The sequence below is a fragment of the Hypanus sabinus genome, chromosome 23 (assembly GCF_030144855.1).
Source record: "Hypanus sabinus isolate sHypSab1 chromosome 23, sHypSab1.hap1, whole genome shotgun sequence".
Classification (NCBI taxonomy): domain Eukaryota; kingdom Metazoa; phylum Chordata; class Chondrichthyes; order Myliobatiformes; family Dasyatidae; genus Hypanus; species Hypanus sabinus.
The window spans coordinates 1,937,726-1,950,486 of record NC_082728.1 but is presented as its reverse complement, the minus strand read 5'-3'; the positions used below and the strand labels follow the sequence as shown (position 1 = coordinate 1,950,486).

The 12,761-nt window shown below is 42.1% G+C and overlaps 1 protein-coding gene across 6 annotated transcripts in view; it reads right to left on the bottom strand.

The window, feature by feature from the left end:
• abcc3 (ATP-binding cassette, sub-family C (CFTR/MRP), member 3) overlaps positions 1-12,761 on the bottom strand; it is a 257,211-nt gene that overhangs the window by 243,434 nt on the left and 1,016 nt on the right. The window contains exon 2 of one of the 6 annotated variants that reach the window (XM_059948149.1): positions 10,634-10,751. The exons of the other annotated variants lie outside the window; for them this stretch is intronic. The gene's annotated coding sequence lies outside the window, so the exon portion shown is untranslated. The remainder of the gene's footprint in view (positions 1-10,633; positions 10,752-12,761) is intronic. 6 annotated transcript variants of the gene reach the window in all.

Below are 12,761 nucleotides of genomic sequence, written 5' to 3'. Positions count from 1 at the left end.
TTATCCACCTTTAGTGTTCTATAAGAGACCCATCACTACCTTTTCTTTCACTCTGAAATACTCTAATATATTTATACTCTCAGCATTGATCTCCTTATCCTTCATGCACTTCTCCTTGGTAAATAATTATCTAAATACTCATTAAAAACCTTGTCCATGTCCTTTGCACCCAAGTCTAATACCAGAGGACCTGCATTGAAGGTGAGAGGAGTTAGATTCAAAGGGGATGTGAAGGTCCAAGTTGTTTTACTCAGTCATGGATGCCAGGAATGCTGCCTGGTATGGTGGTAGAGGCAAATACATTAGAGGCTTTTAAGAGACACTTGGATAGGCACGTGGTTGTAAGGAGAATGGAGGGATATGGACATGGTACAGGTTAGAGGGACTAGTGTTTAGGTAATTTTGATTTGCTTTTTAGTTGGTTTGGCACAACATTGTGGGCCAATGACCTGGTTGTGTGTTGTTCTGTTCTATGTTCTATGCTCAAGCAAATGTTTCCCCCTCTATCCTTGAGTGGTCTCACCTTTTCCCTAGTTATCTTATTGCTCCTGATGTATGATTATCTTGGGATTCTCTTTAATCCTACTTGCCAAAGGCTTTCCATAATCCCTTCTGGCTTTCCTATTTTCTTCTTGCATTCTTTTCTGGCTTCTTTATAACCCTCAAGGGCTCTGTTTAATTCTGGCTTCCTAAGCTTTACATACTTTTCCTTTTCCTCCTTGACTAAATTCATCTCCTCCCTCAACATCCTTGCCATTCTTGTCCTTCCTTCTGGTAGAAACATACCTGTCCCGTATTTTTGCATCTTTCCTTAATCTGCCTTAATATCTGTTCCTCAATGTCTGAGTGGCTATTGATGGGATTGTACTACAGAACCACCAGGGTGATTGCACCTTTCCTATTTTTGAGTTCTACCTACATAAAATGAGTGGAGAACACTCACGCCCCCCCCCCCCACCACCATTATGTCCTCTCTGAGTGCAGCTGTGATATTGTCCCTGATTAGCAGTGCAACTCTTCCTGTCCTCATTACCTCTCTATCTTTTCTAAAACATCAAAACCATGGGACATTAAGCATCCATTCCTGTCCCCCTCTCAACCAAGTGTCTGTAATGGCCACAACTTCACAGTTCCACATACTGATCCATGCTCTAAGTTCATCATCAATAAATAAATGTGAATCTACAGATACAGATTTATTTATCGTGCGTACATGGAAACAAACAGTGAAATGCATCATTTGTGTTAACAACCAACATATACAATGAAATGCCGGGGGAGATCGCAAATGTCACCACACAATCCGCCACCAACATAGGAAGCCTTCCATGCTTGGCAGAACAACCCAGAACACAACAAAACAGAACACACCAGGTGATAACAGCAAAATGAGAAAAGCCTGACCAAAGCATGAGTAAGATGGGTGTGAGAAGCACATCATTAAGCTTGTATGGGTGCAGAAAAGATGCATAAGGGCATTACCAGCACTGGAGGGCCTCTGCTAGGAGGAGCGACTGGATAGACTGGGATTCATTTTCCTGGAAGCATAGGAGGCTGAGGTAAAATCATGAGGGCCATGTATAATGTGAATGGTCACAGACTTTTTCCATGGTAGGAGAGTCTAAAACTAGAGGGCACAGTGAAGGCAAGAGGGAATGATTTAGATGGGATCTGAGGGGGTAACTTGTAAAAAAGAAAGAGAGTGGTGGGGTAAGAAATGAGCTGGGTACAATTATAACATTTAAAAAACATTTTGATAAGTATGTAGATAATAAAAGTTTCAAGGGATATAGGCCAAGAGTGGAGAAATGGGACTACCTCAAGGAGACAGAACTGAGTCAGCATGGACTTGTTGGCCGAAGGAACCTCCTGCCAGCATGGATCAGATCATCCCTTCCAGCTCAGAGAAATATATATTGACTAGATCACTTTGATAATTCCATGTCATTCTACAAAATAATGCCATGTTTTGTGTCTTCCTGAGGCCTTGATTTAAAAATTGAAAGAGTAAAGATGAGCTTTATTTGTCACATGTACATCAAAACAGAGTGAATTTTATTGATTGCATCAACAACATAGTCTGTGGATGGGGGCAGCCCACAAGAATCGCTATGTTTCAGATGTGGCCACAACTTACTAAACCTAACCCTAACCGTATGTCTTTGGAATGTGGGAGGAAACGAAGGAAATTCACATGGTCACAGGAGAACGTACAAATTCCTTACAGATAGCAGAACTGAATTTGTGTTGTGAGAGCTGTAATAGCATTACGTTATCATACCATCCAATATAAATGAAAGCCCATATGACAGGACAACAGCTCCAGCAAACTTCTCCAGTGACCAACTGTAAGTCATCAGAGTGGGCCTTGAAACCACAACTAAGGCAGAACTATCAGGTAATGTGGATCATTATCTGTGGGTCCTGATGGTGGAAGCCAGGGTGGTGGGTAGGGAAGGTATCTTGCAACACAGGCAAGTCAGGTTGATGGTGTAAAACCACAAGGAGGTTTACCACATGAAATTTGAATGCTCTCATCTTTGTGTCTGGAGGCTGCGAACCAACCATCTGCACACCATAATGCCTTTGGGAAACAGAACGATGTTGGGCAGGAGGGATGAGCGTACCCAATCCATGTGTCTAAACCCAAAGGTTGCAGGTCAAAACAGGGATCAGAATGAAGATGGGAATTAATTTCATCACCCGGATGGTGCTGAAGCTTTGAAACTCTGCCCGAGTGGGCAGTGGAGACTCGATCTCTGAGTGTAGTCAGGATAGATTGAGGTTTATTTGATAAGGGAAACCAGAACCAGTGTAGAAAAGTGGCTGAGATAAAGATTCAGCTATAATCCTACTGAATGGAGCAGATATGAGGAGTCTGATGGCCCATTCCTTTTTCTAATTGCCTTTCTTCTACACGGTACAAAAGGCCTGAGGGATAATTGAAAAATCAGATATCACCGGCCAGACACTAATTGATTGCAGAAAGCCTTTCAGGATGACTGTTGCTCATGGGTTGGAGAGATGTTGCACTTTCTGTTCAGGGCAGTAAGGGGGTGCAGCCTTTTTGATAACAGAGAATGTAACAGCAGTACTTAGAGAATCATTCTTGGGGGAATCATCCAGTGAGGCCATATGGGTAGAATTTAGTTTTGGGGAATGTGCTATTTTATCTCCCAAAGTGATAGACACAGTCACAGTTCCTTTGCCCACACTCCACTGAGCAAGACATTTAATTAGCAGTGTGGAGAGTATTCACACTGGTTGAATCACTGTCCTGTATGGAAGGGCGACTGCACAGGGCCAGAAAAAGCTGCAGAGGGTTGTAAACTCAGCCAGCTCCATCGTGGACACTAGCCTCCCCAGTATCCAGGACATCTTCAAAAGACGATGCCTCAAAAAGGCGGCACCGATCATGAAGGATTCTCTTCGTCTGGGACACCCATTTCTCGTTACTACCATTAAGGCCCCTTTTCATTTATATTTATCATCTGTTATGAGCAGAGAGACAACATCAGCTGGAAGTAAATTCCTTGTATGTGTACAGGTACTTGGCGATTAAACTCCAATTCTGATTCTGATTGAAGATCCATGTCATTGTTTCTGGAATAACTTCCTCCTCTCTGCTATCAGATTTCTGAACAGTCCTGAACCCAACCGTAAGCACAACCTAATTCACACTTATATTCTTATTGTAATGTGAAATAATGCATGTGTATTGCATGTACACTGCTGCAAAACAACACTGTACACTATGTCAGTGACAATAAACTTGATTTTGATCTGGATTTCAGACAGACCCCAGATCTGGAGGGCAGTGGTAAGAGGGCACCCGATGTGTCTTGGGATAGATCATCTCTTAGCACACAGACTTCCTGCCTATCTCACTGGCGCTGAGACTAAACTCCAATATCTTTATTTACCTAACAATTCAAACTCCAATTCAAAAGGCTTGAAGTGGATTTACGATGCAAACTGTGTTCACTGAAGACAAAGGTCAGAGGCGAACAGACTGCCAGTATCCAGTAGAGGATGTTAGTCCTATGCCTGAGGAACGTACACACACCCCAATCCTGGGGAGAGGAAAATGTCTGCAGCAGCCCAAATTTTCCCAAAGTCAGAATTTCATAACAGAACCACTACATTGTGTTGCAGATCAGAAAAGAAAATACAAATAGACAAGTCTGTAAGTGGTTTGAAGGGAGAAAAATGACCCAATGAGCAAAGCCGAAGTTTTCACTTTGCTGGCCAGATACACAAAGGCACTGCTGACACCTCAAACAACCACTGCAACTCGGAGCCCAGCTTCCAGATGCAGTCAGTAGAAGGCACATCACAACCTCGTGTTGGATGGAAGCTCAGAGTAACTCACACAGTATCACAGGATCTCGGCAGGTCAGGCAGCATCTATTGAAAGGAGTAAACAGTCGACATTTTGTGCTGAGACCTTTCATCAGGCTGTTGACTGTTTATTCCTTTCCACAGATGCTGCCTAACCTGCTGAATTCCTCCAGCATTTTGTGTGTGTTTCTCTGAATTTCCATCATCTGCAGAATCTCGTGTTTTGGATGGATGCACACTCACAACTTTGCTCTCAGGTCCTCATCTGCAGAGAGTGGTGCAAACAGCTCAGTTCAGTTCACATCTGTGGATGTGAACCTCACTCTAATCAGGACATTTTCAGAATCAGATTTATTATCACCGTCCTGTGTAGTGAAATTTGTTAACTTAGCAGCAGCAGTTCAATGCAATACATAATAAAGAAGAAAATCAATCAAAAAAAAACACAGTATACATATATTGAATAGATTAAAAATCATGCAAAAACAGAAATAATATATATTTTTAAAGTGAGGAAGTGTTCATGGGTTCAATGTCCATTTAGGAATTGGATGGCAGAGGGGAAGAAGCTGTTCCTGAATCGCTGAGTGCATACCTTCAGGCATTCTACCTGATGGTAAAAATGAGAAAAGGGCATGCCCTGGCTGCTGGGGATCCTTAATAATGAACACTGCCTTTCTGAGACACTGCTCCTTGAAGATATCCTGGATACTTTGTAAGCTAGCACCCAAAATAGAGCCGACTAAATTTATGACTTTCTGCAGCTACTTTCGGTCCTGTGCAGTGGCACCCCATACCAAACAGTGACGCAGCCTGTCAGAATTCTCTCCATGGTACATCTATAGAAGTTTTTGACTGTTTTTGTTGACATACCAAATCTCTTCAAGCTCCTAATGAAGTATTGTCACTGTCTTGCCTTCTTTATAGCTGCATTGATATGTTAGGACCAGGTTAGATCCTCAGAGATCTTAACACCCAGGAACTTGAAACTGCTCACTCTCTCCACTTCTGATCCCTTTGGTATGTGTTCCTTCATCTTATTCAGTCCACAATCAGCTCTTTTGTCTTACTGACGTTGAGTGCAAGGTCATGGGTATAGAGAGAGTAGAGCAGTGGGCTTTACAGCAGCAGGTGGGGTAAAAGGGCCCAAAGGATCATCAGGAACTCCAGCCACCCCAACCACAAACTCTTTCAGCTGCTACCATCTGGCAAATGATACCACAGCATTTAGACCAGAACCAACTGGCTCTGGGACAGCTTCTTTCACCAGGCCATCAGATTTATCAACACACATTGATCTGATTGCATATCTGACTGTACACACATGTATACAAAACAATTATGTTACAATCGCAGAGTTTGGGTAAGATCCTCCCACATTTTCCCTCTTACTGCTTGCACTTTGTGACAGAGATGCAACTTATAGTTTTTACTCCCTCAGTTGTGAGATGGGTGCAAGAAATAAAATAAGTCTTAATCTTAAGCCACATTTAATGAAATATTTTAAAAACTTGTTCACTTTTGCTGACCTGGCAAGACCAGCATCTAAAGCCCACCCCTAACTGAGCTTGTGAAGCCATTTCAGAAAGTGTTCACATGTCAACTGCACTGGTGTCACTGGAGTTCGATATAAACCACAGGGGGCAAGGATAGCTGATTTTTTTCCATGGGAGGCTTTAATGCCGATTTTTAAAATCAATAATCCAGTCATTTTGTGGTCATTACTAAGGACTGACTACTAGCCATATTTAAATCCCACAGTTGCCGGGTGGGACCTAAATTGGAGTTTCTGAAATGTTAGTTCAAGCTTCAGGTTTCTGAGCCACAGAAGATAACTTCACTGAACTTTTTCCAAAAATATTGCCTCACTTTCAAAGACTCTTCATTTCATGTTCTTCCACATTTATTGCTTACTTATTTATCAGTATTATTTATTTTTCTTTCCTTTTGCGTTTGCACAGTTTATTGTCTTTTGCACACTAGTTGTTCACCTTGTTGGTGTAGTCTTTCATTGGTTCTATTATGGTTACTGGATTTATTGAGAAAGCTCACAAGAAAATGAACTTTAGGGTTGTATATGGTGATAGTAGATAATAAATTTATTTTGAACTTTTGAACTTAGAATTAGTGGGAAACCATTGTACTGGCCTGTTGTTTGAATAATCAGGCACAGATATTCCAGACCCAGCCATTACCTCCGAGCACTCTGAGTTAAGTAACCAGTGAGGGTACCAATGGGACCTGGAGATTTACCTCAACGCTCTTCCTTAGTTGGTTACAATGGGACATTGATAGGATGCAGAGCTGGACTGATCTTCTGGTAAGATGGCAATGCATTCCAATGCAGCGGCCTCTCAGGTGCCAACCAAGGGTGCTTTTCTCTGTTAAATATGTTTTTTTATGGTTGCAAGACAATTCTACTCCAAGAACTTCAGGTACTGCAGGGCTACTCCATCAGTGAACTGCTCAGTGATTGGAGTAGCAGGACTGGTGTCAGAAGCGCAGCTGGCAGAGGTATCAAAGGGGCACCCAGATGTCAGAGGAGCTGACCTGGCTGCAGACGGTGTTGCTACACATAGGCATCAGAGTTGGTGCATGAAGGCAGCGTACAGTATACCATGGGAGATTGTTTCGGACATTTCACTTGCAATTACAAGAATCTGATGGACAGTGATAATGTAAGTTGATGAAGGCCCTTTGTCTGGTGGCGTGACAGATGACATGGAAGCTGTGTAGACTTGGTTGTAGCAAAGACCAGGCCTCAAGCTGTGGGTTTGCCTGCTACTGCAGACCAGGTGAGGAACGTCGGAGGCGGTGCCGCATGACGTCCGTGCTTGGTGGGGGATTAGCCTCTCCCATCAGTGCTGCCATCCCATGGTCGAGCAGTGAAATGACAGGCTGGATTGCATGTGTTTGTGCACTGCTGGGAGACATTACCATCAATTGTGGGACATGCAGCTCAGGGTCTTGAACTATATATGTTTTCTTTTGCGTGAATATGCTCTTTGCTCACTCTTTTGAATGTGCCACTTTGTTTGTTTTTCACCTTGGCCCCAGAGGAACACTGTTTCGTTTTCTGTTTCTATTATTGTTGAATGATATTTAAACTTGATTTGATTTGAAGTGGCAGATGGAGTTCAATCAGGAAAAGTGTGAAGTAATTTTCCTTAGAAGATTGAATTTGAAGACAGGGTACAGCCATAATGGTAGAATTCTTAACAGGATGGAAGAACAGAGGGACCTTGGAGTCAATGTCCTCTGATCCCTCAAAGTTACCGTGCAAGTTGATCAGGTTGTTAAAAAGGCACATAGTGTTTTGCCTTCTTTAGTTTTGGGGATTGAGCTCAAGAGCCATGAGGTACTGTTGCTTTGGTTAGACCACATTTGGAGCATTGTATTCAGATTTGGTTACTTCATTATGAAAAGGATGTGGAAGCTTTAGAGAAGGTGAAGTGGAGATTTACCAGGATGCTGTCTGGAGTAGAGGACTTATCTTGAGGATAGGATAAATGAACTAAGGCCTTGGTCTTTGAGGTGATACAGGATGAGAGGTGAATTGATAACCATGTTCTATGTATGGATGTGATGAACCAAACGGCAGTGAATTTTCCGATGCAGTGAATTTTGGTGACTTTGTAACAAGAAACCTTTTAGCACAAGGAACCTCATACAGGTATGTAACCTTCAAAATGAGATGGGTAAAATTGAAGTCGTAATAAAGAAAATGACAAAAGACAACAGAAAGGACAGAACACAGATCAGAAAACTAAATATAATCTGTTTGTATGCAGCTCAAAGGAACAAATGGCGGAAACCTTGGGAGGTTATCCACAGAGCCCCAAACAGTCATGGTAATAGACAGAGTCGCGTGGAACAGTAAGTCAGATGTTTAGCAATAATAATTACAACATCAACTCACAAGAGCAAACCAAGCAGGTAGTGACAGAATGGAACAAACAAGGAATGGTTGCCGAGATCAATATTTTGAGGAAAGTCAAGGGAACAGATGGCTTTATATCTAATAATGTGCTATGAGCAATGGTTAATAAATAATCCTGCAATTAAGTGATCATAATATGATCAGAAGAGATTTCATTTGGTCTGAAATCCTTAAACTGAAACTAAGTGACATACAAAAACATGAACTGCAAGTTGGCCCTTGTAGATTGGGAAACTGTATTTCAAAGTTAAGTCAGGAAACAGGCACCAACTCATACTTAAGGATTTTATAAACAATTTACAACAAGTTATTTTAGATACAAAATGCTAAAAGGACAAACATTCTAGAATACAACTGTATATCTTAGGAACAGGCCCTTCAGCTCACAATCATAATCCCTCCTGCCTGTCTGAACGTAATCCATATGCCCTTTTCCCGACACATTTCTCCTGTACGTAATCCATATGCCCTTTTCCCGACACATTTCTCCTGTACGAAATCCATATGCCCTTTTCCCAAAACATTTCTCCTGTACGTAATCCATATGCCCTTTTCCCGACACATTTCCCCTGTATGTAATCTATATGCCCACATTCCCAGCACATTCCTCCTGTACTGATCAATTTGTCCCTATTCCCAGCACATTACTCCTGTACTGATCCATAACACCCCCCACCCCTATTCCCAGCACATTCCTCCTGTACTGATCCATAACACCCCCCATTCTAATTCCCGGCACATTCCTCTTGTACTGATCCATAACACCCCCCCCACCCCTATTCTCAGCACATTCCTCCTGTACTGATCCATAACACCCCCCATTCTAATTCCCGGCACATTCCTCTTGTACTGATCCATAACACCCCCCCACCCCTATTCCCAGCACATTCCTCCTGTACTGATCCATAACACCCCCCCACCCCTATTCCCAGCACATTCCTCCTGTACTGATCCATAACACCCCCCACCCCTATTCCCAGCACATTCCTCCTGTACTGATCCATAACACCCCCCACCCCTATTCCCAGCACATTCCTCCTGTACTGATCCATAACACCCCCCACCCCTATTCCCAGCACATTCCTCCGGTACTGATCAATTTTTCCCCAATCCTGCACATTCTTCCTGTAAAGAATTAAAAAAACTTCAGGCATTTTATTATTAGAAGCAATGTTTTATTATGAATAAAGTTTATTTGACTAAAAGAACAAGTGCATGAATTGGCAAAATTTCAGTGTTCATAGGAAAGAAACATGTTATAAAGGAAAATAAGAGTAATCTCACAAGAAATATAAACAATCAATTGAAGCTAATTTATTAGGGAGAGAAATAAAAGATTAGCAGCAGAAAATGAGGATTCCCTGCAGAGTGAGAGAGCAGAAACTATACTGAGAAACAAGGGAAAAGCAAATATTTTCTGTCACTGAAACCACATTAACCCACAAAATGTAGTGGAGGACGATTACACAAAATGGGTTAGACAACACCTGGAACTTTGCATGCAGTTCTGTTTGCCACACAGTCAGAAGGATGTGGCTTTTCTGGAGAAAGTACTGAGAAGATACACCAGCATATTGCCTGGGACTGGAGGATTTGAGTTATGGTGGGAGAAATGAAAGACTGGACTTGGTCTCCCAGAAACAAATGGGGGAATCTGACAGATAAAGGCTTAATAGTTGAAATATATCGATAGGCAAAATCTCTTTTTTTCAATGGTAAGGGTACAAAGAACAAGAGGACACAGTTTTAAGGCAAGAGTGGAGATTTAAAGGTATCTTTGGAGTTATTTTCAAAACACACAGAACAGTTGACAGCCGGAATGCATTGCCAAAGATGTTGGTGGTGGAATCAGATACAATTTCTACATTTGAGAGGCATTTTGAAAGTTCAAGGCGGCATACATAGAAAGATTCAGTGCCAATGCAAGGAAGTGGGACTATTGTAGGTGGGCTAAAAGGTTGGCACAAATGCAGTGGGTCAAAGTGTCTATGCTATACAATGTACTATGACAAAAGATTGAAAAATGAGGAGCTGAATGAAAATAGCATTAAAAAGTACTAACCAATAAAGTCAATGAATCTACAAAATCTGATAGTCGGCATCCCAAGATTTTGAAAGTGGTGATTACGGATTCAGACATGCTAGGTAAATGCACAAAGGAATTGTATCCATAGTAATAACATGGACTTTGGGACACAGGGGCAGAATTAGGTCATTTGGCCCATCGAGTCTGCTCCCATGTTGAAGTCACCCACTTGGAATGAGAAGCAAAGCAAAATACAAAAATACAGCAAGAGACTGAAAGATAAACACAAGAGATTTTGCAGGTGTTAGAAATCCAGAGTAACGTACACAAAATTCTGGAACTCAGGTCAGGCAGCATCTATGGAGAGGAATGAAGAGCTGATGGTTTGGCTGAGACACTTCATCAGGGCCAAAAGACACTGGTGTTCAAAGTGACCTGGGTGTCCTAATGCACAAATAATACACTTTACATGAAAGTTAAAGCAGCAAACAGAACATCAATCATTTTTGCACAACGAACTCAGTATAAAAGTAAATGCATATTTGCAGCCATTATTCAGGGCCTTGCTGAGACTGCACTTGGAAATATGTTCACGAGACTGGTTGCCCTCTATACTACTATAAAAAGGCAACTATGGCCTGGCGAATCTCACGTCAGTGTTAGGGAAGTTACTTGAGAGGATTTATGAGCATTTGGAAAACCATGGTCTAAATAGTGACAGTCAGCATGGCTTTGTGCCTCCACCACCCCAAACCATGCATTCCAGGCACCCATCACTCTTTGTAAACAAAATTGAGTTTTTCAAGGAGGCGATGAAGGTAGAACTGTGGATGCTATCTATATGGATCAAGGCAAGGTCCCGCATGGGAGGCTTATCCAGAAGATTAAGATGCAAGGGATCAATGGCAAATTGACCACTTGGATTCAGAATTGGCTTGCCTATAGAAGACAGACAGCACTGGTGGATGGAGCTTATTCTGGCTGGAGGTCTGTGTCTGTGACAGGACCCATACTAGGATTTTTGCTGTGTGATATATACAAATGACCTAGTTAGTAAGATTGCAAATTAGACAAAGATTGACAGGGGTGAGGATAGCATAGAAGAGCAGCAAAGGATATTGCAGATATGGGCAGAGAAATAGCAGATGGAGTTTAACCCAACCAGGTGTGAAGTGGTGCATTTTGGGAGATCCGTTGTAAAGAGACAGTACACTGTTAATAGCAAGACCTACAACAGTGCTGACGTACAAAGGGAACTCTGGGCATAAGTCCATAGCTCCCTTAAAGTGACTGCACAGTTTGACAGGGTGGTGAAAAGAGACGTCATGCTTGCCTTTATTACTGTAGTTGAGGAACTGCATTTAAGATTAAGGAAGTTATGCTGCTGTTTTATAAAATCCCAGTTAGGCCACTTTTGGAGTATAGCATCCAGGTCTGGTTCCCCCATTATAAAAAGGATGTTGCGGCTTTAGAGAGGGGCCAGGATTAGAGGGTATGTGCTATAATGAGAGATTGGACAAACTTGTGTTGTTTTCTTTGGAATGGCAGAGGCTGAGGGGAGATCTAATAGAGGTTTACAAGATTATGAGAGGCATATGTAGAGTGGACAGAGAGTATCTTTTTCCCAGGCTTAAAATGTTAATACCGGAGGGCATGCATTTGAGGTGAGAGGGTTAAATTTAAAGATGTGAGCAGCAAGTTTTTTTTTACATAGAGAGTGATTGGGTGCCTGGGCTGGTGGTGGAGGCAAATACTATAGGGACATTCAAAAGGCTCTAAGATAAGTACATTAATATGCAGATCAGGGACACTGTGTAGGCAGAAGGATGACTTTAGTTGGGTACTTGATTACTAATTTAATTAGTTTTGTACAACATTGTGGGCCGAAGGGCCTGTTCCTCTGAGGTGCTGCGCTGTTCTATGTTCTGCTCACAACAGACAGAGATTCACCAGAGTGATTCGAGTTGGGAGATTATTTTAAGAGAATCGCGACTTCATTAACATGTGCATGCAAGTACATTTATGCACAGTGCGAGGAAAAACTACTTGCAACAGGATCACAGGTACAGTACATTAAATAAGCAGCATTCACAAAGATAACCAACTGTACACAATTTTTACAAGAAAGCACAATTAAAATAAAAAGTTCCATTTTAGTGTGAAGTCGTCAAAGACAGCGGCTATATTTCATTAGGAGTTGAGGAGATTTGGTATGTCACCAAAGATCCTCGCAAATTTCTACAGATCTACCGAGGAGAACATTTTAACTGGTTGCATAACAATCTGGTATGGAGGGGCCGCTGCACATATCAGAAAAAACATCCAGCTACACCATGGGCACTAGGAACCCCAACATGCAGGCCATCTTCAAAAGGTGATGCCTCAGGAAGGCAGGATCCATCATTACAGACTCGCACCACCCAGGACATGCCCTCTTCGCTTTGCTACCATCGA